Raw genomic sequence first — 26,896 nt, 5'->3', positions numbered from 1 at the left:
AAAATAGAAATACAAAGAATGAATATTTGTATCATGCATAATATACTTGAAATGTGATACATTGTTGCTAAATATGTTTGTTTATGTAACACAGAAGTTTGGTCTTATTATCTTGTTATCTTTAAATGTTTTAAAAATGAATGTTCCTAAGCATGAAGGAGAAATATTTGTAATACATTTTTCATATAAATGAAATTATTTATGTTCTTTTCTTTCAGGTGAAAAGAAGAGGGTGTTTCAGACAAATAGGAGCTACTCAAAAATTTACAGTAACATCCAAAGGTAGGGCTTTTTATTCTTTCGACTGTCACTATTAATGATATATAAGAAACCTCAGCATTTTTGTCATATGGTTATCATTTTTTTTAAGCGGAGCTTGTTCTCAAGACTGGGATTACTGTCAAATACAATAAGAATATTCCAATTTTCATTATGTATCTAACACTGTGTGGTTTTCTTCATAAATATTAATTGTATTCTGGATACTGTTTGAGTCTTAGATGGTTCTTTCATGATTTGAGATTTTGATTCTTCTGAACACTGCTCTAAAAGCATACACACAACTTACATTTTGTATAAAATGAGCTGTATCTGAAGCAAAAAGAGAGAGGTGACATTCCTTTGAAATGTCAACCACTATGTCCTTCTAGTGCAAGCAAAATATTTAATTTTAAGGCGACATGAAGGGGAGGAGGTTCATAAATTTAAATGGATACACTGTTGACATGTTTTGTACAAAATATGATTCTGATTTGTGACATGTAACATGTATTATGGCCAATCTAATTCTTTTTACTGAAAGGTCTGGCAGATCACAGTTGGAGGTTAACAAGATGCTGGAATATTGTAATGCCACTGGTTAAAAATGTAGCTGGGTGATCATTGGCAGAAGGCTCCTTTTCACTCATATGCATCTTTCTTTAGAAAGCATCCCTGTCAATTTTTAGTATATTCCATTTGATAGGTGTATGTTGTACAGGCTGGGTGTATAGTTTGTTCCATTCCTTTCTTTATTAAAATGTGTCATAAATGTTTATGGTCTTCCCTTGTAATTTATTAACTGGTTTGGAGTCTTATAATGACCCCAAACACACTTTTGTTGTGCACTTCAGATTTCAAGAATCATGATGTCTACTAGCTTCAGTTGAACTACTTCAGAGAGAAAAAGCTTGCTTCTTGAATTTATGTTGGCATACTAATAGAGCTGTGAGTTGTAGACTAATTTGGAGGAAAAGTAGGCATAGAAATGAATATATGGACAAACTATACAAGTCATACTGATAACATTGCTCTAACAGATTTTCTTCTCCAGTCCTCACATTACTTTGTCTTCTGCCATGTTATCTCTAGATCTTAGAATCAACCCACTCATTAAATCATTATGTTAATGATTTTCTCTATTTTCCTAGTGCTATCACTTAACTTACTATTTGTTGTTAATTGTGTCAAGCAGAATAGAACAGCTTTATTTGATATGGCGCTATTGCACAATAAAATTACATGCCCTCATCCACACACTCTACAAAACAACATACCCCTCCCTCCACACCCTACCACCACCACCACCACACAGTCCCCACAGTCCCTCCACACCCTACCACCACCACCACCACACAGTCCCTAATGCTACATCAATATGAAACCACAAAGTTCACCATAGTCACCGCTCTAGGATAAAAGCTATCCTGCAGTCTATTTGTGCTTGTCTTTGTCACCCTGTATCATCTGCCAGATGACATATTCAAAAAAGAATATGCTGGGTGAGATGGATCCCCAAGAATGCTCTGAGCTTTCTTAAGGCAGTGAAAATTATAAAGTTCTTCCAAAGAGGGGAGGGGGCAACCATTGATTCACTGTGCAGAAGTGGTGACCCTTTGGAGCACTTTTCTATCTACCATTGTGCAGCTACCAAACCATGTGCAGATACAGTAGGTTAGGACACTCTATAGAATAGCAGTAGAAAGTCACCAGCAGATTTTCATTCAGTTGGTGGTTCCTTAGGAGCCTCAGGTAGTACAGTCTTTGCTGGGCCCTCTTAGCCAACGCTGCCGTATGAGTGCCCAAGTTCACAGTTAAGGAGCATAACAGTAAACTTTCACTTAGGGTGACCCGGTGAATGGGAGACCTCTAAGTCATCGACAGTATTGTTCATGTCTTTAAGATTCAGGGCTTCCTTGATTGAATCTATCCCTCACTGTAGCTTAAAGTTATCTGTTAATATGCCATTTATTTCTTGTGATTAATTTCTCTAAATTAGTAAGTTTATTTTCACATGGTACTGTCTTAATCTTCATGTAATGGGTTGTTATGCTGGTCATAGAGCAGTGGTTCTCAGCCTGTGAGTCCCCAGGTGTTTTGGCTTACAACTCCCAGACATCCCAGCCAGTTTACCAGCTGTTAGGATTTCTGGGAGTTGAAGGCCAAAACATCTGAGGACCCACAGGTTGAGAACCACTGTCATGGAGCATCCCCACTCTGGATCTAAATTTTCTCTTGACTTCTCATACCTTGTGGAAGAGGTATTTTCTTCTTCCTTTTTGTTGTTATCGTCTCTTTCTCTACATTTGTTGTTATAGAAGTGCTCATTGGCTGTGAATAATTGTGTTCAGAATTTCTATCCTAATTGCATTATCTTTCATTCTTGCTTCTTTCCTGTCCTTAACTACTTAAAGAGTGTCATTTATCATTCAAACAGGCTTATCTTTCTTTCTGGACTTTCTGTATTTATTCTTGATTACATCCCTGGCTTCAAATTTAAGTTCTTCTGGCTTGCAGTCAATTAGACTTAATAGTGGAAATCATTTTTACATTACCTAAAATCTACAGGAATATTCTTTGGGTTTTGTTTTGACATGATGGTTGGTTCAGTGCAAATTGTTTAGCTTTATTCTTATTTTTGATATGAGCATTCCATGATCTATGCTGAAATCTGCTCCTGGTCTTGTTTTTGCAGCAAGAAAAAGTTCCTTTATTCTCTGATTCCAATTATATAGTCTGGTTTCTGTACTGACTATCTGGTGATGCCCATTTAAGCAGTTGCCTGGTTGCTTGAAGAATGTGTTTGAAATGAAAAAAAAGTTGACTTTGCAAAACTGGATAGTTTGCTCTTCTGCTTCATTATGTAAACTTAGTCTAACTTTGCCTACAATTTTTATTTCTCTTCTGTTTCCTATTTTTAGATTTTTCATATGTGATAACAAAAAGTCTTGTTTTGGTGTGTGTTCAGTTTTCTCCTGGGTTCCTTTTCATTTCTTCTTAGATTTTTATTTCCTGAGTAAAATACAGTTATGTGACTGAAAACATCCCATTTATGCCTACTTTAGGTTGTCCAAGTACTGCAATGATTACTATATACATTCAATGTCTTGTTTGATTATGTCTACTTTCCTCTGATTTATGTTTCTCACATTCCATCCTCCTATGATATGCATTGTTCAGGTTTTGACTTTCTTTTCACTTTCAAGCATGACAACAGCTGAACATCCTTTCAGCTTGAATCCTTGATATAAGATGAGCTCTTATTATTAGAAATGGCCTTTTCCAACCTGACAAGTTGATATGTCAAACTAGAAATGAGGCCAGACATGTTGGATTCCTACTATTCTAAGTTGATAATCCTATTCTGTGTTATGTAGTCCATGTGAAAGAAAATTCTAATTTGGGGAAGGCAATTTGAACAGGACAAAATGCTTTTGAAGGAGCAAGTAGCACAAAGTATGTCACTATGTCAACACCTGCCACCTCCATGCTCTGTGTACATGGCTGGTACAACACACATAGCTGAAACAAGTTAATCAGCGATAGCTTAATATATTAAATAATTTCAGTTTTAAGTGTTTATGGCTGTGACTAATTTAAAAAATTTCTAATGTTAATGTTCAATCTCTTAGCCGAAATTAGGCTGTAGGTTGGTCATAATAAAAAAGAACATTCCACAACTTACACACTTATTTAATTGTGATTTATTGCATTTCTGAACATGAATAAGATAAATCTTTAGTATGTACTAGGGATGTGCAATCCATTTAAAATGGTTCAAAAGTCATTAAAACTGGGGGGGGGGTGCTGGCATTTCATTTCTTAAGTGTTTCTAAAGTATAGTTAGTGAAAAAATTCATTACTATAATGAGAGTAATGAAATTTTGTTACTATTTAGTTATAGTAATTGTGCATAATTACTATAACTGGGGAAAGTTCAGGGCTCCTTTCCCCCTCATTTTAAAGCTATTGGAGAGAAACCTGCTACAGTGGTACAACACATTTACCATTATTAGCCCAACAAATTTCAGAATGTTTCATTTATTCATATTTTTGGGAAATTTTCAATTTTGTATAAACATTTTTTTTAAAAAAAGAGCTATTTACTTGAATTTTATATACAATGCACAAGATTACCAGGGTGTCAATCTTCAGAAGTTTCAGAAAGATTCACACATCTACAGATATTTTGGGGATTTTTAAAAGTTTAGACAAGAACCATTTATCTCCCAAAATGTGATAACAGCAATTCTCTTGAATGTCTGTCTGTCTATACGGCACACAATTAACTACATAACTTCGTCTTAGCACAAATTTATACTATTACTTACTTATTTTAGTCCTCTTTGCAGATTCAATAATTAAGCATTAAGCAACTTTGGTAAAACCAAGAAAACATAAAGTGCTTTAAAAACCAATACATTTTCCTTGGCCTAATCGCCACAGGAGACTGAGTACACAGCCATATTAAATGTAGTTTAGGGCAGGGGTTTTTGCATTCTCTGCCGCAGGGGGCCTCGCCTTCCCAAAACTACATTTAATATGGCTGTGTACTCAGTTTCCTGTGGCGATCAGGCCAAGGAAAATGTATTGGTTTTTAAAGCACTTTATGTTTTCTTGGTTTTACCAAAGTTGCTTAATGCTTATACTGAAAATTAAACTGACCTTGGGAGGCATCCAAATGTTACAGAATCTTAATGAAAATGATTTGTGAGTGTTTCAATTTCTAAATCCCCTCCACCTTTCCTGTATATTCCTAATATTGATTCGTATGCACAAATTTAACAAATTTGTTCTGAAATATGAATTAATAATGGAATTATGCACAACCCTAGTATTACGCTACTATAAATATCATTTTTCTTTTTTATTATTTTTAAAAATGTAGATGGCAGATAAAGAGAGAAATAATACATCTAGTGTACTCTCCTGCTTGGTTGGCAACATTAATCCTTCCTCCTTTCCCTGATCGTTGACCATTTCTGACATTCTTCTGGAAATAGTTTTCAGTGACATGAGGCTCACATTGTTGTTGGACTTGGCTGATAGCAGAAAATAATACTTTTTAAAGTGAGGGATTGGGAACTTGTGTGAGCTGTATGCACTCTGAATATTTGAAGTGTGACATGAGATCACAACTTGAAAGGCAACTAGCAAACTGTGATCAGTCAATGAGACATAAGTGTACATATAATGGCAAACAAAGCAATTGTGACATGGAGACTGCAAGCTACTCTTGTAATTCTTTTTAAGCATCACTTGTTTGAAGCCGAAAAGGAGACATAACAGTACTGGTTTCTAATGCTATTTCTCTAGCATGGGAATGACTTTTCTCCCATGCTTTTTGGAATGGCTATAAAGAAGTAAAAGTATAAGTTAGTATAAGTTAGTCTTTCAAAATTTAACTTTCTTGTAGACGGTCTTCTTTACCACAATAGAAAAGGGTCTTACTGAAAATATGACAATCCACCTGTTTTTACTTAAATAAAAATAAGAAATCAAGAGTTCTTTAGATTACCATTGTGTAGCTAATATGCTGTCATGTATTGTGGCTTCTACATGCTTCCTTGTTTCACCAGTGGTGAGTATATATTATATAACTCTACATTTTCAATCTCCTTCCTTAACCCAGGGTTAGGGGGAGTTTTGTTAGTCAGCCTAAGATGAGATTCATGTCAAACTGGAAATTGTGAATTGCAAATAGAGGTAGTCTAAGACTGTGGTCCTCAAACTAAGGTCCTCAAAATGTGGTCCTCAAAATAACCCTCCAAGGTTATTTACACTCGCCCTAAACTTTAGACTTAGGATCTTAGTTATTATTTGATGTTATTTGGTGTCTTGTCTATTATTATTATTATTATTATTATTATTATTATTATTATTATTAGGGTCACCTTAAGTCTGAAACGACTTGAAGGCACACAACAACAATCCTAATTACCGTATATACCCAAGTATAAACCAAGTTTTTCAACCCTTTTTTAAAGCTGAAAAAGCGCCCCTCGACTTATATTTGGGTGAGGATCCTGGCAGAAAAGTGTGGGGCGTAAAGACCAGGACCCTCGGCTTCAGAGAGGAGGAGAGGAAGGCCTCTTCTTTCCTCACAGCACAACAGTCGTGCACTGCCCTTCACCTCCTCCATCACGTGCCACCCTTCTCTTTCTCTCTCTCGCAAAGTCACGTCTCTTCGCCTTCACTCTTCTCTTCTTTTCTTTATCCCTCCTTCTCTTCTGTGCTGTCCCTGCCATACTGGGTGAGAGGCAGGAGGTGAGGAGAGTGAGGGGAGTGAAGGCATGCTCCAGGGTGGCTGCCTTTCTTCCCTCCGCCTCCCCCCTTCCCCACCCCAGCTAAGATTGCAAAATTGAATAAGAGTATCTTGAACAAATGCTGGAAATGTAAAACTGAAGTTGGAACCTTTTTCCATCAATGGTGGGCATGCAAAAAAATTAAAAATACTGGATCAATGTACATCAAAAACACAAGAAATACTAAAAAACAAGTTTCGCCTGGAGCCCAATATGTATCTATTAAGTTAACAAACAGTAAGTTGAATGAAAACCAAGATAAAATATTTTTCCATACTAGTACGGCAGCAAGATTAGTGCTAGCTAGTGTCTGGAAAGAAAAGAAAATACCAACCATAGATGAGTGGATTCTAAAAATGATGAGCCTAATACAAATGGACAGCCTGACACAAAAATTAAGAGATTAAAAAAGAAAATAGATTGGTCAAACTTCAAAGACTTTATTCAAAACAATGGAATGCCATTTACAATAGATCTGTCTTGTATATGAAAGATTAAGTCGGTGAAGGAAAACTGAAAATACGTACAAAGGACAATAGAATGGAAAAAAACTCTTGGAGTGGTAGATGGGAAGTCAAAACAAAATTTATTTTTATTTTTTATTATTATTTTTCCTCTCGTATTCTTTCTTTTCTTTGTCTTATATCAGCCTAAATTGTTTTCTTCACTTTTGCTGTATATACTTTTAAAACCTCATTAAAAATCATTTAAAATAAAATTTTGGTATGTTTATGTTGGATAAAATTGTTATTCACTTTGAGTATTTAAGATCCAGATCTTGCCAGGTGTGGACCCAGGGGGACCATGTTACACAATTTCTGGGCCCAATCCACATAGCCATTAAATTTTTTAGGACTCCAGAAGCCAAAAAAACAGAGAGGGTACTCCTCTCCTCCCCCTAACCCCAAAATAATCCCTTAAAATAAAAGAAAACTGATTTGAGGAAATGACATGCCAGGAAATGGGGGAGTCCAGGTAAGTTTCTTTTATTTTAAGGGGTTATTTTGGGGGGCTTCAGGGCGGATACATACCATCTTGTTATCAGGTTGACATCTAGCCACACTCCCCAAGAAAGCCTGGGTTTTGAGGGAGCTTGTGGGGATTAGAACCCACTCTGAAGTGGGTTTTTAAGCCCACTTCAGTGTGGATTTTACTCCTGTCTGGAAGTGCCCTGGTTTGCATTAGGCCTTCACAGGAGTCAGTTCAGCATAAAGATGCTGGTGGAGTTAGCACAAGAATGCACATTGGGAGCAGGATTAATATACAAGGCCACACTCCTCTATCCATGCATTCAGACAATAACCACTAAACAAAGCCAGGGAAGAAGAGATTTGAACCCCAAAAAGAAGTATAGCAAATATTGTTATGTCATCTATTCATTGCCAGGGAAGCAGCTGTCTTATATCACCATCACAGTTTTATGACAAGACTGAATTTCTTCAACACTCAATGCAGCAATCTCCCATTTTTGTGAAAATGTTCTTCCTCCTCCTATAATTGCTGACTGAAGTATTACATTGAAGGTGTGACTCTTTCTGAATTTCTAGTATTGCTCATACTACTGCATATTATAGTGTGCATTTTGTGTTCAAAATATTCACAGAAACTATGCTGCCTTCCTACTTTCCCCAATGACATATTGGCATCTCATTCTGATGCTCTAATGGATTTTCTGCCTTGGCTGTCTAAAGAATTTGGGAGTAGCAGAAGAAGGGTACAGCAAACATCTTTCCAGCTTCATCCAGCACCTTTCCTGGCCATACATACAGATGTAGAGAAGCAAAAAAGATACGTGCATAAGTAACACTATCTCTCTGTGATCAAAATCGATGTAATTTAGGAATATGATCATTAATGTCTCTTTGGCTCCCACCATCATCTATCTTGTGACCCAACCTTCTGTTTCAGGAGTGACATAGCCAGTTGCCTTTATGAAGATCAAAAAAACAGGAAGGCAATTGCTAAAGCTGTTGTTTCCCACCTACTTAGTAACCAGGGGAGTGAATGCAACTCTAAATAGAGATTCATATTTCAGAAGGAATAGCCAATCACCACTAGCAAACATAGCCTTTTGTTGCTGCTGTTGTTCGGAGTCTAACACTAAATTGTCTAGCCACAAATTTGAGGGGGTGGGGGGGGGGGAGAGAGAAAATATAGGACAATTTGGAGAGTCTTTGTAATGCTTACAACATTGGATGCATAATGGAAATATTTCATTTGATTTAAATGTAGGATAAAAATAGTAAGAACCTATCAAGTATTTCTCTCTCTCTCTAATAATAATAATAATAATAATAATAATAATAATAATAATAATAATAATAATAATAATAATAATAATTTAATTTTTATACCCCGCCCCATCTCCCCGAGGGGACTCGAGGCAGCTGACATGGGGCTAAGCCCAGGCAACAAACAATATAAAACTCAGCAATAAAAACAAATAATAAACAAATAAAATCACATATACAAATAAACAATAAGCACACTTTGATAAAAACTTGGGTTGGCTTCTAAAAAGGGTAGTGGGCCAGAAAAGTGCAAATAGTTTTATACAATACAGATTAGGAAAGAGGTACAGGGACTATTATCCCATTAAGGTGCTGGAGGAGGCATACACCTAAAGACTATATACGGCAAGGAGTAAAAATGCTATAAAAATAGAATGGACAAACGTGTGTGTGTGTATGTATGTGTATCTCTGGTGATAAAAATACAACGATACAGGAAAAAAGAGAGACAAAAGATATACAGGCACATCATTCTTCTTCCATTTTGAATTTCAATAAATGCCTATTTATTTTGGAAATTTGATGTTTGTCATTTGTACACAATAACACTTCAAAATAATGACTTGTTTTGTTCAAAATCATACATCTTTTCATCTTTTAAATCTTTCTGATAACTGTAGATGGGAATGTCATTGAAAATTATACCCTGTTACTTCTAACCTCTCTCCCAATTTGAACCTAAATTCCCCTTGCTGAATCTCCAGTCAGTTCTTATACAAAAATCATTTGTGTTTGCCTATTGTTTTCCCTTAATACAAGTCTTATTGTACTGAGACATATCAACTCTGACCATTGATCTATCCATTTCAATGCAGCCTCTGCCAATAACGATTTACTTCCTGAAGCAACAAAACAAGGTTTAGGGTAGGTGTTTGAATTTTTCTTTAGCAGTGTCTGTGGAATAGTATCTTTTTCCACATTTTAAGATACAGCAAACCATTTAACACATACTTATCTTTTCAAAAAACTTTGATGCCATTCCACAACTTCTGCCATTAGAGGTGAGTTCCTCACTCTGATTGATGGTAGGGTTATCCCTGGCTGAGTGGTAGGTGCTATTCAGCCTTTCAGACAGTGATCTTTCTCAAATTTACTTGAAAATACATGAGGCTGAGGGTTTGTCCACCTCCATGTGAATGATGTATTGAGTGAAAACGCTACAGTACATTATATATTCTACACTACTAGAATATACATAGTGAGAGTTCATTGGTATTCTCCGCTCAGATGTGGTGAGTTCAGGATGATCACAGATTGAGAAAGAGTCCATTAAGGGATCAGTGCCAAACTGGCATTTGCTCATCACAGTGATAAATGTGCTAACCTTATGGGCCTAAACAAATGCATCACAGAGTGCGATATTTACAGATGACATTGTACTGTGCAGTGAAGTGGAACAGGGATTGCAGGAGTTTCCAAGCAGGTGGAAGATGTTTTTAGAAAAGAAAGATCAATACAGACAAGACAGATTATCTGAGTTGTGAGAATGACAACCCTGGAGGGAACACCTTCGAGCTGGAAAAGAGACTGTTTCAGAAAGTGCATGAATTTAAAATTATAGGATCTAGGATAATAGGAGAAAGGAGGAATAAAGACAGACATGAAAAATGAATTGCAGAATCAATTACTGAAGTGGAGGGAAAGGATTAAGTGTGTGATAGGTATTTTCCAATATACTTGAAAAAGAAGGCATATTAAACAACTATGCCCTCTATAATGGACAGAAGGCTTATCTACTCTGCAGACTTGTATGTATTAATTTCTTGTCCCAGGGAAGTTCAGAACAGAAGGAAATAAATCCTTAACAAAGAATGCCCAATACATTCTTTAAACAACATATTGCTGGACTTTTTTTGTGAGAAACCATGAACATTAATTGGTAGAAAATGTTGTAAAAGGCTAACAACAAGAGAAATGAGATGTGACATGGGCAAAGGGTTGGCTCATAGTCATAGAGGAAGGTTGGTGTCTAAAATTCCATTCTTTGCCAGTCATGAATATCAGCCTTGGCCCTACCTATCTGATGGCAGATTTCATACGGTATGTCACAAGGTTCCTTTTCCCTTTTGGTGGAAGCTGATTGCAAAGGCAAAACAAATGGGATGGGATGGAGAATATGAATCCACATTACCAGAGTTCATAGAGACATGAATACTCAATTAAGTAAGTTTGGACCTGAACACAACCTATATAATATCTGCATGAAGACAAGGATTCAAGTCCCTACTCAGCCATGGAAATCCATTGGGTAACCTTGGGAAAGTTATGTTCTCTTAGCCTCAGAGGAAAGCAAAAACAAGCCTCTCCCCCCATGAATCTTTCCAAAAACACTTTAGGGTTGCCCAAAGTCAGAAATGGTGTGAAGGCACACAATAGCAAAGTCTACAATATTTGCTACTGTATTCATTAATAATGATGATGATTATTATTGCTGTAATGCACTGTGTTGTTGATGCAAGACAGATCTTAAGTAAGATTTATTTTCTGTCATTCCTTATTGGGATGAAATCAGTAAGTCAAATTCAGATTTATTAAAATCAGTGAGATCTTCGCCAATACATTCAGTTGGATGTATACTAGATTTAGTATGGTTGGAGGGGAATCCATATATTGCATTGATAGCTGTTGTTCCGAAGTGCACTGTATGTACTGTATGCCTCTTCATACTCCACATACTATTATCCCTGGAGAAGTAAACAGTAATATTTTAAGCATGATTACCTACAGCACTTCATTGGCAAAAGACTGAGGTGGATTTTCTATCAATATTTCCCAAGTATGACTGCAAACAAGTGAAGCAGCATGAAAAGGTATTTTGCCTTTGGCTGTCAGCTTCCTACTTGCTTTTGCTAATCATAGACAGCTTCATACATTCCAGACCAAGAGCCTAACAAGCTAAAAGAATATTTAAGACAGGAAAAAGCAGCACATACCCTGTGGCCTGCCTGTATCACTCCATTTGGGTGGCAGGCTCTTCAGTTGACTGCTGCTGAATTTTGGCAGTAGTGTGTGTGTGTGTGTGTGTGTGTGTGTGTGTGTGTGTAGTTTGTATGCCCAGGGGAGCCAGAATGGCCCCCTCCTTGCTGTCCTTCAGGCAGCAGGTTAAAACCTTTTTATTCAGGCTGGCTTTTAAAGAAGAAGGTTTTTAAGAATGTCAGAGGCTGCTGTGACTTTTATATACTTTTAATGATGTTTAATACTTGTATATTTCAAGTTTATTGCAATGTATTCAGGAGCCCCGGTGGCGAAGTGCATTAAAGCACTGAGCTGAAGACTGAAAGGTCCCAGGTTCAAACCCCGGGAGCGGCGTGAGCGGCCGCTGTTATCTCCAACTCCTGCCAACCTAGCAGTTTGAAAACATGCCAATGTGAGTAGATCAATAGGTACCGCTCCGGTGGGAAGGTAAGGGCACTCCATGCAGTCATGCCGGCCACATGACCTTGGAGAGGTCTACGGACAACGCCGGCTCTTCGGCTTAGAAATGGAGATGAGCACCAACCCCCAGAGTCAGTCACGACTGGGCTTAACGTCAGGGGAAACCTTTACCTTATTCAGTTGTGAGCCACTTTGAGTCTCCATATGGAGATAAAAAACAGGATATAAATAAAGATAATAATAATAATAATAATAATAATAATAATAATAATAATAATAATAATAAAGTAATCCCGAGACATCCATAGCAAGTGTGAATATCTCAAAACAAGGAGCACTGCACCTTACTTACATGGGCAAAATCAGTATAATGTGAACATTTGTTCTTATAAAATGTTGTGAATTAAACTGATGCACCAAGTAATTGTGTTTGTTACAGTTTTTGCTGTACTATTCATTCAAACCCAAACTCTTCAGTAATTCCAGAATGCAGCCTATTGGCTAATATACCATAGTAAGAAAGTATTCTACCATAATTACATTAATTGTTGTACACTATACACACTCAACAAAACTATCAACCTCATCATAAGGCTCCATAAAAGAGTCCTAGGATGCTTCAGGAATGGAGCGCCACTCTAGCCATCAGATAACGTTGCCTGTGGCTCCGCTCCCAACCTCCCCCAACTGGGGTAAAAACCTCACCAGACACTTTCCTCAGCAACACGGAAGGCATCCCATGTTGCACTGGCTCTAATGGAGCTAGCAAGGAGACTCCCCAATTGGTGACACTTTCCCCGTAGCTCCCTCTTACCTTACCAGAAACCAGGCAAAGTGGGTCACTTCATCTGTCCTTTATGATAAGGTTCTATGTTTCCCAATAATTGGATGGACTGAATTTTGACAATCAATGACCAAAGTTATACACAGAAAAGGTCTTTTTGTATCATGTCACCAAGTAGAGTCAAGGTATCATAGTGAACATATACACATGTACTAGACACACAGTAATGTAATTCTTTTCTGATGCATATGAAACATGAAGCACTAAACAGAAGTTCTCGTAACAGTTGTTCAACCTAAGTCAACAAAGCAGATGCAAATAGTCCCATTAGATAACAGCAATATTAATCTGTAGTTTCAAAGAAACTAGAAATAGAGAACACAAAATCCAAAACTGTCATCTCTTAATGAAAAGCTCATCATATGGACTCCCAGTTATCTGAAGTATGCAAAGACCTGACTGCTGAATTATTCTAAAATGATCATGTATGGTACCTTGTCTTCAGGATTATGGCCTTCAGGAGCAATGATCTTCTTGAAGACAAGACATATGGTTCTTGCATTTGTTCTTTTAAATGCAAATCCTGGGTTTTATGAAGGAAGCTGCTGCCTAGAAAAACTTAGCAGCTGTCTCATAAACTGAAAAAATAGGCACATGTAACCCATATATTGTTTGTTGCCTATCTGTCACATACAGAAAAATATTTGCATCCTAACAATCAGATTTTGCATGTGTTTAGGAATATACAGTATATTCTCCCAAAGACCTTTGGACTACTTCCGCCAGCTGCGCCAGTCCACACAGCAAATGTTTGAAAATAATGAGAATTGAAATCCAGCAATTGCAAGGGACACAGGTAATCCAGCTCTGATTTAATGCCTGTGTACCTCCTCCAAAATATCAAAGGAATCTCAAGATGGGTTAGAAGTTGTATAGATGTGTTGTTGTTGTAACAAGAGTGAAAAGATATTGCACCCAATTTGTTGCAGCCACCTGGAGGCTTCTCCCCACTGGACACTCATTCACATGTTCCCATGTGAGCCATGACGTTGATGTTTTGCTGGAGAAGACCCATATTACAAAGCCCATCATTTTAAACAGTAGATTTATTGGTCTGTGATATAATGCTAAGTAGGATTTTTACTGCAAAGGGTATTCACAAGGGCAAGCAAAGTTTTGCTGCAAAGCTGCAGACATGTCTCCTAACAAATTGTACTTTGATTCTAATTTAGTGCAACCATTGTGCACCAATAAATCATTCAGAGAGGTATGCAGCCCATATTCATTTCTCTGAACCTTTGGGCTTCTTGCCCATTGTAGCCTTGAAATGTCACATTCGGACAGTGCATTTGTAGATGAAAAGTAGTTTAAAAGAAAAATACATAACATTTTGGGAATTGATTTCTTTTTTCCCTCTTATGCCTATATAAACTCATTGTTGAACTTCATCATAAACTCGGAATAAATGTGCTTCTATGATAGATATAACTAGATTATTTATCCTCCAAGTAACAATCCACATGTTACCAAACTATCATCTCACACAAATAAAAATGAGAGGAATAGGCTATCAGGAGGTTTGGAGAAGCCCCTTTTGTGAAATGTTGTAAAACAAAGCAAATAGGGAGACACCATAATGCAAACTATAAATTAGTGAGTATAGGCATGCAAAGACTGCTCGTTCTAACAAAGAAATCCTAAAAGACAAAACAATGCATAATGGTGTAATGCACAGGTGTCAAACATGCAGCTTAAAGATATTTGGGCCTCTGGAGGCATGGAGAACCTTCACCCCATTCCCCACATCACCTGACTAACCCATGTTCCCATCCCATGGGGGAAGAGTCCACTGTCCTACTTCCCTTCATTGATCCAAGGCAACACAGGAAGCCTCCCATGTTGCCACCATGGTGGCATGCACCAGTTTGCCTTCTCCTTTAAGATAGAGCCCTTCCAAGAGTTCCAGTGTGTCGTATAATATAAGCCAGTGGGCTCTGTCTTAAAGGAGAAGGCAAACTCTCCACCGATTTCGCCCCCATGTGATGAGGTCATTAATAATCTAAATATAGGTACCTACACCACTCATTCAATAGACTGAACACTACTGGAAATATTTCACAGTTGCAAACATGAGAGTCATGTTACATGGGACACCCACACTATGCCAAGCTAACAGTTGTTTAGCAAAATGCTAACAGAAGAAGAGAAATGGCAGAAGTATTCAATTCCTCCCTTGCCTCAATCTTCTCCCAAAAAGATAAACAATGTTCACTTGAGGGAAATGAAGCAGGTGATGCAGTAAGGGATACACAGTACAAAATAAGGAAAGAGGAAATACCAGAATACTTGTCTACTCTAAACAAATTAACGTCTTCAGGCTCAGATGAACTACAGTCAAAAGTATTAAAAGACTTGGCAGAAAGTCTTTGAGAAATCTTAGAAAATTAGAGGCAAAATGTCCACATCTTCAAAATGGGGGTGGGGTGGGGATGGGACATAAACAATTGCCACCCGGTCAACCTGATATCATTGGTAGGAAAGTTTCTAGAGAAGATAATGAACACATATTTTCTTATTCCATTTCAGTTTATGTAACTAATTCCATTTGGGGTTCATTACATTCAGTTGGTTTAATGCTGCTCTTGTCATTGGGGACCTCAGATTTATTCTGCGAAGAAAGGTTTGTCCTCTGTTTAAATATCAGTGGACATACACTTAAATCTTAGTATACATTCTTCTATCATGCCCTTTTTCACACTATTTTAATGTGTGTTTCTTCCAAAAATGTGTGCCCACTGAAATTTTCCAGAACAGTTCTTACCATTATCTCGGTTGATTTCCCTCTCTATTTTTAAATACACACACAATTTTCATCTAGCTCATTTCTTATGGCCTGTTTCATTTGTCTAGATCTTGAAAAGTCATTTTAAAGATAGATAAAGGTAAAGGTTTCCCTTGACGTTATGTCCAGTTGTGTCCAACTCTGGGGGTTGGTGCTCATCTCTGTTTCTAAGCCGAAGAGCCGGCGTGGTCCGTACACACCTCCAAGGTCATGTGGCCAGCATGACTGCATGGAATGCCATTACCTTCCCGCCGGAGTTGTACCTATTGATCTACTCACATTTGTATGTTTTCGAACTGCTAGGTTGGCAGAAGCTGGAGCTAACAGCAGGTGTTCACTCTGCTCCCGGGATTTGAACCTGGGACCTTTCGGTCTGCAAGTTCAGCAGCTCAGCGCTTTAACACACTGAGCAATCAGAGGCTCTATTTTAAAGATAACTGCCTACAATTAGACTAAGGACCAAGATAATAGTCAATTCTTGTGTTGGATATATATAAAAAGCCTTTATTTTTCTGCTTCTCAAAAGTAATTAAATATTTACCTTTAGTTATGTTCAAACACCTGAACACTACATGTGATACAGAAAACATTCTCCATTCATAGACTATATTATCATTTCACAGGGCATAGTACAAGCCAGTATTTGAACTATGTAAGATTTGTCCACCAATATTGGACCCCCATAATGATAAAAATGTTGAAGCAGTCATGCCGTTAAAGCAAAGATGTTATCCTTACATAAGCTACGGTTACCATGTAATTTGGTTATAACATCAATGTTATGAAGGAAATTGCAAGCAAATAGCACTTAGTTGATAGTTACTGCTTCTAGGTTCTGCATTTACTTAAACGTAACTGTTCATTCCATTCAGCTGGGCTTTTCATAGTATATTTATTGTATATGACCTCATTTGTTTTATGACTTGTTTTATTGTTGATTGACTTGCTTTATTGTTGTGTTTTTATATTGTCTGCTGCCTGGGCTTGGCCCCATGTAAGCCACCCCGAGTCCCTTCGGGGAGATGGGGCTGGGTATAAAAATAAAATTATTATTATATATTATTTCTGTTGTTTTATTTTTAAATCATGGCTCATCATCATACTTCTCACCAAGGTGTTTACTACACTTGAGCATTTCCTGCTGTAGTGAAACAAAATGCTCTCATTTAAATTACTCCAGGCTCCTTATGTTTCTTTCCACTCTTGTTCCGTCCTGTGCTAGCAGCAGCTACTGTTTTGTTCCTGAGCCTCACAATATACTCCTGTATGATACAATGATAATTTTATTAATGGGAAGGGTGTTGAATTCTGTTATGTATGAGAAGAAAAAACTGATAGACCAGGAACTTCAGTGGCACACTAGCTGTATTCATGTCCTGAATATTGATATCTTCCTGCAGTATTCTGTAATAATCTAAAACAGTAAGACAGAAATAGCTTTTGAGTCTAGGATTCTGCTACATTCATCTTTTTACATATATTGGTAGATAAACAAGATTTATGACGGCTCCAACGCTCTTTGAAAACCTAGCAAGCAGAGTAAAAGACATTGGGTATATTTGATCCATGTGCCAAGTTTATTTACTAAAATCAGCCAATCCTCTACTCCAGGGGTCCCCAAACTAAGGCCCGGGGGCCGGATGCGGCCCATCGAAGCCATTTATCCGGCCCCCACGGCACAAGGGCAGAAGGGGGTTGGGCTAAATGACCCAAGGGGTCTCTTCTTCTCTTAAAACCATTATTATTATTATTATTATTATTATTATTATTATTATTATTATTATTATTTGAAACACAACAAGATGAGTCCACAGCAGACACTCTGCTGGCTGTTGAATTGGATCACACGTCGGACACTTCCCAAGTGTCTAGGACTGTGTGATGTATCGGCGAATAATGCGTGCAGATCCCAATAAGGTGGCCTTCTGCAGCTGGCAGATGGTAATTTTGTTAGCGCCGATTGTGTTTAAGTGCAGGCCAAGGTCTTTAGGCACTGCAGCCAGTGTGCCGATCACCACTGGGACCACCTTGACTGGCTTGTGCCAGAGTCTTTGTAATTTGATCTTTAAATCCTCATGTGTCAACTTTTCCAGTTGTTTCTCCTCAATCCTTCTGTCACCTGGGATTGCAACATCGACAATCCATACTTTGTTTTTTAACACGATTGTGAGGTCAGGAGTATTGTGTTCCAAAACCCTGTATTATTATGATTATGATTATGATTATTATTATTAACAACATTGAGGCTGGGTGGCCATCTGTCAGGGATGCTTTGCTTGTGCTTTTGGTGCACAGAGGCAGAAGGGGGTTGGACTAAATGACCAATGGGTCTATTCCAACTATTATTATTATTATTATTATTATTATCATTATTATTATTATTAACATTGAGGCTGGCTGACCATCTGTCAGGGATGCTGTTCTTGAGCTTTCAGTGCACAAAGGCAGAAGGGGATTGGACTCAATGGCCCAAAGGGTCTCTGCCAACCCTCTTATTTATTGTTGTTGTTGTTATTATTATTATTAATTATTATTGCTTGGTGGCCAACTATAGTCCAGCCCTGCAATGGTTCGAAGGATCGTGAACTGGCCCCCCGTTTAAAAAGTTTGGGGACCCCTGCTCTACTCATTATCTCAAAGTTAATTTTAAAAAGGAAAGAAAAACTGATGAGCATATTCTCGTGATAATAAATGAAATTATGTGGTTTGTACTGAGGTAGAGGAGAATTAAAATGACTGAACAGTTAGCTGTCTGAGAACAGAATTATGTAACTGAAATAGAACTGAAGGTTATCTATTCCAACTCCTATCCTAAGTCAGTACTCTTTAAAGATTATGAAGGATTGTTTTATGCATATGGAAGATTCTTAAAATAAACCTGGAACAGCAGAAAAATGGCAGCATTTCAGTGGAATTTAAGGTAGCATTCATGATGGAATGCAGGGCCTTTGTGTACATTATACAGTTTGAATTGACAGTTTGAAACCACTTTAATTTCCATGATTCCATCCAATAAAAACACGAGATCTCTAATTTGTGTAGAGTTTTGTTTTATAGAAAGCCTCATTGCAATTCATTGGAACTGCAGAACTATAATGCAATTTTCCCCAGTTATAGAATAGCAGAGAGGAGGGAGATCATTTTGCTATCCTCATGAGAATGGAGGCCAGCTATAAATGTGTTTAGCATCATGTTCCAGGACATGTGGCACTCAGCCTCCTTTCTCCCTCTTGGATTGCTTTGACCCACCCTCCTGTCTGCTTACATGGTTTTGATTGCTATGAAGCTGGGTAGGAATACCCCCCTTTATGGTTTTTTTTACCCACCTACCACACACTATCATAGAAAACTGAACAATTGGCTAAGAGTGGTGTCTTAAATAGATCTCCATGGCAGGTGTTGAGGGTGTCAGGATATGATAGCCCAGCATTCATAACAACTGTACTCTCCACATCTTGCCAGAGCAATGGGGGGGGGGGAGATAATCTAAATGATAAGGACCATCTGGCCAGGGATGGGTTTTATGACCAGCTCTGGTTTTTCAAGCCTGGGAAAAGAATCATATAACAGATACGAGTGAATGTGGGGAGGGGGGGAGGTAGGAGGTGGATATACTTAGGGTTTGGTAGGAATACGTCAGTTTCAGCTTCATTTTCATCTTGTAAAGAAGGTCCTCAATAAAGCATTTCCACGGAGCTGTCTGTGTGAGCCTGTTTGGGTCCGATAGCTTTCAAGAGCTGACAGAGGGAGAGATATAAACCAGTGATATATCTTCTGACATGTCTGTGTAGAATGTAAATTTGGAACTGCTTCTGTGTATCATGCAATATTTGGGATGGGAAAAAATTCCTGTCTTTAGGGTTGGTTTCTGGGTCTTTTGCCACCAAAGTGACCTGGGGCTTACACCATCTGGTTAGCCTTCCAGTTTATTAGCTGGACTTGGGAGTTTCAGGGATTCCTCTCAGGGGCTATAGTGTTTTTGCCCAGGTAGGCTCTGGTCTGGGGAGATGGACCTCTCCAGCTGGTCCACATCAAATTGCTCCCCACATTTAGATTTGTTTAATGGGGGCAGCCATTATTGTATCCCATATTTTGTGCTTGGTCTCTTTATTGCTCATGTTGGGCAAAGAATTCTGTGTACCTCACCAAACTACAATGCCCAGGAATCCATATGGTCAAACTGTGACAGTGTTATCAAAATATTGTATATATGGATTCAGGGAGAAAACAAAAAGTTCATTTTCATTGCCACAAAATGATATCAAGAGAAAATAGGACTCCTATTTCCAACTGCTTACCATTTCACTATGTTCCACTTTTGAATAAGGAGGTCAGCAAAGCCTGTTTTATATCTAGAAAGTCCCTTTGGCTCTCTCTTTCTTCCACACTCCTCCCATAAAAGATGGCACAGGATTATCAGCTTATCCATTCCATGAATGGAAAGAACAATGTTTTAGCTACAAGCTAAGACATGTCAATTCTATATATATAAAAAGAGAATGGCATCGCTCCACCTGGCAAAACAACAAAACTAAAGGCCCCCCAATCTAGAAAATTGACAACACAACCCCTCATCCACGTCTCTATGTTCTTAACAAACAAACTACACATCCCTAGTAGAAAACGGCCAGGCTTTGAAGCAGCGAGGCTATTCACTGCAATTCCAATTAGCCACAGCAATGCATGGCAGGGCACAGCTAGTTGTCTTATAGTAGTAATACCCAGTCTTCTATAAACACCCCAGAAAATGCAGTTGTGAGATAATTTGTGGGCTACAACTTGCCTCTCTTTTACCTCAGGCTGGATCTTTCTAGACATTCTACAAAGGAAGATTGGAAGAGAAATGGAATATTAGAAACAAAATCCAGTCCATCAACAGTGGGTTGAATAGAGAGAATAGCATCCTATCAAACTACACACACCTTCAGTCTAGTTAATACCCCTGCCTCATGAGGCCCCCTTTTTTCCATTTTATCACATCTCCTTTTTGGATAACTACTCATCTTTGATTTTGGCAATATTTTTCTTCCTGCCTCTGTCCCTGGATGACCATCATTAAAACTGTACATGCAGTCACATCGTCATACCCACATTTCTATTTCTCCTGCTCATTCAATGCATGTTCCTGGGCATTTCCCTCCAGGTATCTGATGAAGTAGACTCAGTGTATGAAAGGTTATGATATAGATATTTTTCTCTCAGTCTTAAAGGTGATACAAGATCCTTTTCCATACTTACCTTGACCAATATATGTCTTTTATGGCTAGATAAAAAGTGTTTGTGTGTGTTTCTGTATAAGTAATTGACTGAACTCCTTAAAGTGATTTTTGATAGCACCTTGTCATGTGCAGTATGACTTCCACTGCCACCATACCACACATCTGAGTAAGTCACTGCTTTTCATAATGAAAACATCAAATCTCAATTCCTCTTTAGTGTGCATGACTGGGTGCAGCGACAGCTCAAATCTAGCCAAGCAATTTTATATCAGAGAAACAAGAAAGCGTTGATGTAGTTTTTGAACTCATCTTATTTTGGTTATCCCTTTGCTGGGAAAATTGTTTCCATTTTATTGGGAAGTTACTGATGCATAGGAAGGAAATGAGGTATGAATAGGATATAAAAAAGAAAATATACCAGCCTGCCTTCTCCCTCAGGGATTTCTCTCCAGTTCTATGGAAAGATACATTTGTTTGCATATTTCCCAAGTTAAAAATCTCCTTTTCTTTTCAATTTTCCTTGAAATGGCTCATGCGTTACAAAATATACTGAAGGGATCCCCAATCTGGTGTCTGCCCGGATGTGTTCAAGTACAACCTTGAACAAAAGAATGGATGTACTTTATGTTTGGAAATCCACACATTTTGATAAAATATATCAAAAGTGTGCATCAAAAATGCATTCATCAAAAAGGCATCATGTTTTACAACAAATTGCCAGAAAAAGCAGTTCTGTACATAATAATGTTATGTAGTAATTATTGTACAAAAACATTGACTACTAAAAGGCAGACTGCGTTGGATAATACAGAATGTTGGATAAGCGAAGGTTGGATAAGTGAGACTCTACTGTACTTATGTTAAAAATTCTTATCTTTCTTACAATTTCTAGTTCTTACTTTGACATCTTCTAATTAGCTTTATTGAGGATGAACTGTTACTTGTTGATCTAATAGAAATATATCACATTTTTTGTCTGTGTCAGGAGCAACCGGAGTAATACTGTAATACAGTAATACATGGTGAAATGTTCAAGGTATAATTTATTTTCAGTAAATAGTTAACATTTGCTCCCCCCCCCCCCCGATTGGAGAAGTGATAAGGAGCATGTGTCAGTGTGGTTGGACTGTGAAATACCCATCATCCTTCAACCCTGGCTGTGCTGTGTAGGGCTTCCAGGAGATGGATAGTTAGTTAATGTTTCCCACCTTTAGTTTACTGTGTCTTGTTCCCATTGCACTTTCCATGGAGTAGTTGGTTAGAGACTAGTAGGCCAAGAAGACAGAGGATACTTATTCTGCTAAGATGTATGACATTTTTAGTTTGCTTGAAATATGAAATTGTGCTTCATTTGATTGGCATAAGGTATTATGCATGCTTTCAGTTTTCTCCTTATGCAGATTTTATTAGCTATAACAACATCTGTGTCAGACCCCATTCCTGTTTCTTTGCTCATTGACATTATCAACAATTGAGGTTTTTGTGATTTCATTTAGTGTTTCAAATATCTGTAATCTAAAAAACATTGGCAGAAGAATACTTAAAATATTTATTTTGCTTAGGTGGAAAGAGTGTCAATTTTGACCGGAGCCACTATTGTAATATGAAACAATGAATTCATAGTTAAAATGACAAGAGCTAAAAAGAAGATTATGAAAGAAGGCAAATGCAATTTTCTTTTCCCCCTTCCTTCTTTTTGCAAATTAGAAGTCTAGAAACAGTGACACTGTCATATCATTGAAGTTTCAGATTAATGACACTTTTTATAGTGCACTCAAAATGTGCTACAATAACTGATTGGAAAGGAAGACTCTTCATTTCCTAGATAATGGAATGAACAAGGCAGAAAAGACATCATGGCAAAGTGTCTTGCCTTTTCTCACATCAGAGCAAATGCTGTGTAAAGTATGGATTTTTCTTTCCCTTTTAAAAATAGAGCACAAGTAAGTAGGAACTGAGCAAAAATGCAGGACTCATCCTGGTCTTTTATCCCTCGTATAAAATGGGGTGTTTCAAATGACATTCTTCTACTAAATTTAGTTCAGGGGACATCTGCAGAAATCTGAGTCAACTCTACAGAGTTGACGTATACCAAAGAAAATGGAGGCTGGAAGGGGAATCATGTAAGATCATTTCTTCTTTCATTAGGGGGTTTCACTAGGTCTGCATTTTTTCTAAAATGTATTGATGTCACTAGCAACTAGTCAGAAATCAGGATAGTTAAATATTGCCTTCAGTATCAGAAGAACCCCACATCTTTATGCATCAGTGAAACTAAGGGAAGCATTCCTAAGGTGAACCTATCATGGGTTTTTCTTGACAAGATGTGGTTTTTTTTCAAGAGGGGGATAACATTTACTTTCCTCTGAAGCCAACAGTAGGTGACTTGTTCAGGGTCAGTCAGTGAGTTTCCATGGCCAAGTGGAGTTCCAAATGCTTGTCTCCAGAGTCATAGTCCACTATACCTGTTTGTTCTATCTCTCTATAGGGGATACACTTACATTAATGTCCAGCCCTCAGGACCCCCTGCCCCCCGGATCTCTACCGTATGAACAGAATGTTGGATTAAACAAACTCTTATTATGATTCAATATGAATCATTTTATATTCTTATGTTTAGCTACTGGATTGCTGGCTAAGTATAATGGATATCAACAACACATGGGTCTTTGTGCCACCTGTAAGAAGCCTTTTATTCAAGGCTCTACCTACACTACCAATGTAATTTGCTCTCCAACTCTTTTAAGTGCCGTGGATTACAAACAAAACCTGGGAACTATAATTATGTAAAGGGCAAAACTCTTGTTCTCATAGTCCTTGAAAAAGCTAGAAGTGCTCTAAATTTCTCCCCACAGAGGGAGAAAAGGGATATTTTGCCATAGTGTTTTCCCCATATTCAAACATCCTAGAGTGTTGCAAAGGAATTATTATGCTGAAAATAACATGTAGATCTTTTGCTGAGGAAATAGTGTTTTCTGTGTGTATGTCTTCATGTGCACACACATATATTTCTGTCTAGGAAACATATTTTGTCCACACAATCATTCCTCTGCAGTCCTCCAAGAGTACAGGAAGTAAATGGTGCTGTTGTTGCTCTATTTCCCCTCCTCCCAATACGTTTCCTGACTATCAGGAAACCTGTTTTTTAACCTGTAAATTAATGTTTATGAATATTTTTTCTGACCCTAGTGCCTTTGGACTTCATGTATGTGTGGAAGGGAAACAAATGTGTACTTTGGTTGAGATTTACTTAGGAAGCTGGAGGTCAGATGAATCCAGCCTAAGACATGTAGGTACCCAAGGTGAGCAATCTGCTGGAATCTCCTAACATTAATCAATGTGTGGAGTGGTCTGGAATAATTTTTTTTAAAAGAAACAATCCTCACAAATGACAGTGAATCATTAACTCTCTTATTAAATTGTGAATCTGCAAAGGGTCATAAAAGGTAAAGGTTTCCCCTGACGTTAAGTCCAGTCATGTCTGACTCTGGGTGGGTGCTCATCTCCATTTCTAAGCCAAAGAGCCAACGTTGTCCGTAGACACCTCCAAGGTCATGTGGCCGGCATGACTGTATGGAGTGCCGTTACCTTCCCGCTGGAGTGGTACTTATTAATCTACTCACATTGGCATGTTTTCGAACTGCTAGGTTGGCAGGAGCTGGAGCTAACAGCGGCCGCTCACGCTGCTCCCGGGGTTCGAACTTGGAACCTTTCGGTCTCCAGTTCAGTACTTTAACGCACTTCGCCACCGGGGTTCCCCCCAAAATTCAGCATTGTATATAACATTGTATAGATTTCATGATTAATTTGATTGATCAGATAGGGAACAATACTTGTATACTCAGGATCTGCCAGTTCACTTGAAGTATGGAATTATGGTTACCTGATATGGTTGACAAATTTGATATTAATGTTGTTGACACACTGACATAATGTTTCATTGGTACTAGTAATCTATCTATATTGATTCTGCTCAGATTCTATTTTTTCTGATTTTAAGTTAGTTCTCATAACTTTTTCATGCATGATTAAGATTTTCATTACACAGGGGTGGTGAACCAAAACAGTACATCATGCAATACCGATGGCTGATGTACCACATCCTCAAGATAAAATCAAAGCCCATCATTAACCCCTGATCATGCCACATGTTCTGAGTCTTGCCTTGTCTGTGTACTTCTAAGGCTGGATTTACCACATACCACATGAAAGTGTGGCTTCACACAGCTATGACATCATAATCATATGTCAGCAGCAGTTGAGTGAAGCAATCTATCACCATGATGATAGGGTGGCATTATTCTGCCTCATGGGAACAGTGAAGTATAGTGGCAAGTGTATGGCAATGACTGTGATACATGCATTCTTCTAAAACACATTTTCTGTGTCTTTATGTGATGTGTTTCATTGTATAATTTTCAGTATATGTGCATTTGTGTGTGCCTAGTCCCCTAATCACTAGGTTCACATACAGAAATGTGGAGTGGAAAACTTTTTAATTCAAATATCTCTGCGGTGGCTAGGTGTATTTTGGTTTGTTCATGCTGTTTAGACAAGAGAAATTCATAGTATCATTTCTCCACCATCCATGTTCTTTGTACATGACATGGTTAAACTATTTATTCATTGCCCTTCCTTGCAAATGGCATGTACAGCTACTAGTCATTAGGAATGGCCACTAGTCCTAGTTACCATATGGCAACTCTAGGGAAGCAATCTTCTTAATACCAACTACTGAATATCTTGATTGTGGACTCTGGTTGACCATCTCAGAAAACAGAATGTCTCCACCATTTCATCTGATCAAGCTGAACTTTTATGTTGTTCCGTGATCAATGGTTTTCCATTAATTATACCTCCTCCTCCAAGCAGTAATATTAGAATGGAACTACTAAAAGCTAACCACTTTACTGAGTGTAACTTGCTGAAAGTTATATTTTGGCTATGTGGTGAGTTGAGAAACAGAAGGAAATATGGATAGGATAGGTTCACCCCGGTGGCAAAGTGTGTTAAAGCACTCAGCTGCTAAACTTGCAGACTGAAAGGTTGCAGGTTCAAATCCCGGGAGCAGAGTTAGCGCCCGATGTTAGCACCAGCTCCTGCCAACCTAGCAGTTCGAAAACATGTCAGTGTGAGTAGATCAATAAGTACCGCTCCGGCGGGAAGGTAACGGCGCTCCATGCAGTCATGCCGGCCACATGACCTTGGAGGTGTCTACGGACAACACCGGCTCTTCAGCTTAGAAATGAAGATAAGCACCAACCCCCAGAGTCAGACATGACAGGACTTAACGTCAGGGAAAACCTTTACCTTTACCTTAGACTTTTTCATTCAAACAGAACAAAGTGGGCCTGCAGGTTCATAGTGTGGGATAGATGTTTTGAAAAAAGGTTTGATGACATTACTTTTGGACCCACACACAAATGATGATTAGATACACAAGCTGGATGAGCAACATAGCACACAGTAATGCCAGTTTTTTGGTGATGAGCAAGAGTGATTCAGATTTTTAGCAAAATGCCTAGAGCAGCCATACCCAACTAGGTGACTTCAACAGCCTAAATCCAGTTGCTAGGCCCAACCAGAATAGACCCACTCAATTCAATTTCTTACTGCCAAGCTAAAACTTAAATAATTCTTACTTATGTAACTACCAAACTGAGATTAATACATAGACCCTGAGATAATGAACTCAAAAGCTCATCATTCTCAATACTCAGCGAGCACCAAGATGGATAAGGGTGGATGGAACAGATGCCTCTCTTTTAAAACAAAATGGAAAACATGAGGCACAGATAAGCTCACAACATATGACATTGTGG

The 26,896-nt window shown here is 38.1% G+C and overlaps 1 protein-coding gene across 2 annotated transcripts in view; it reads left to right on the top strand.

Annotated features, from left to right (window-relative positions):
• Nucleotides 1-26,896, top strand: part of cdh18 (cadherin 18) — an 854,880-nt gene that overhangs the window by 255,045 nt on the left and 572,939 nt on the right. For both annotated transcript variants that reach the window (XM_062977606.1, XM_008114216.3), the window contains one exon: nt 219-282. The gene's annotated coding sequence lies outside the window, so the exon portion shown is untranslated. The remainder of the gene's footprint in view (nt 1-218; nt 283-26,896) is intronic.

The sequence above is a fragment of the Anolis carolinensis genome, chromosome 4 (genome assembly GCF_035594765.1).
Source record: "Anolis carolinensis isolate JA03-04 chromosome 4, rAnoCar3.1.pri, whole genome shotgun sequence".
In the NCBI taxonomy this organism is placed as follows: Eukaryota; Metazoa; Chordata; class Lepidosauria; order Squamata; family Dactyloidae; genus Anolis; species Anolis carolinensis.
Note: the sequence above shows the minus strand (reverse complement) of the source record. Positions and strands in the feature narration are given on the sequence as shown.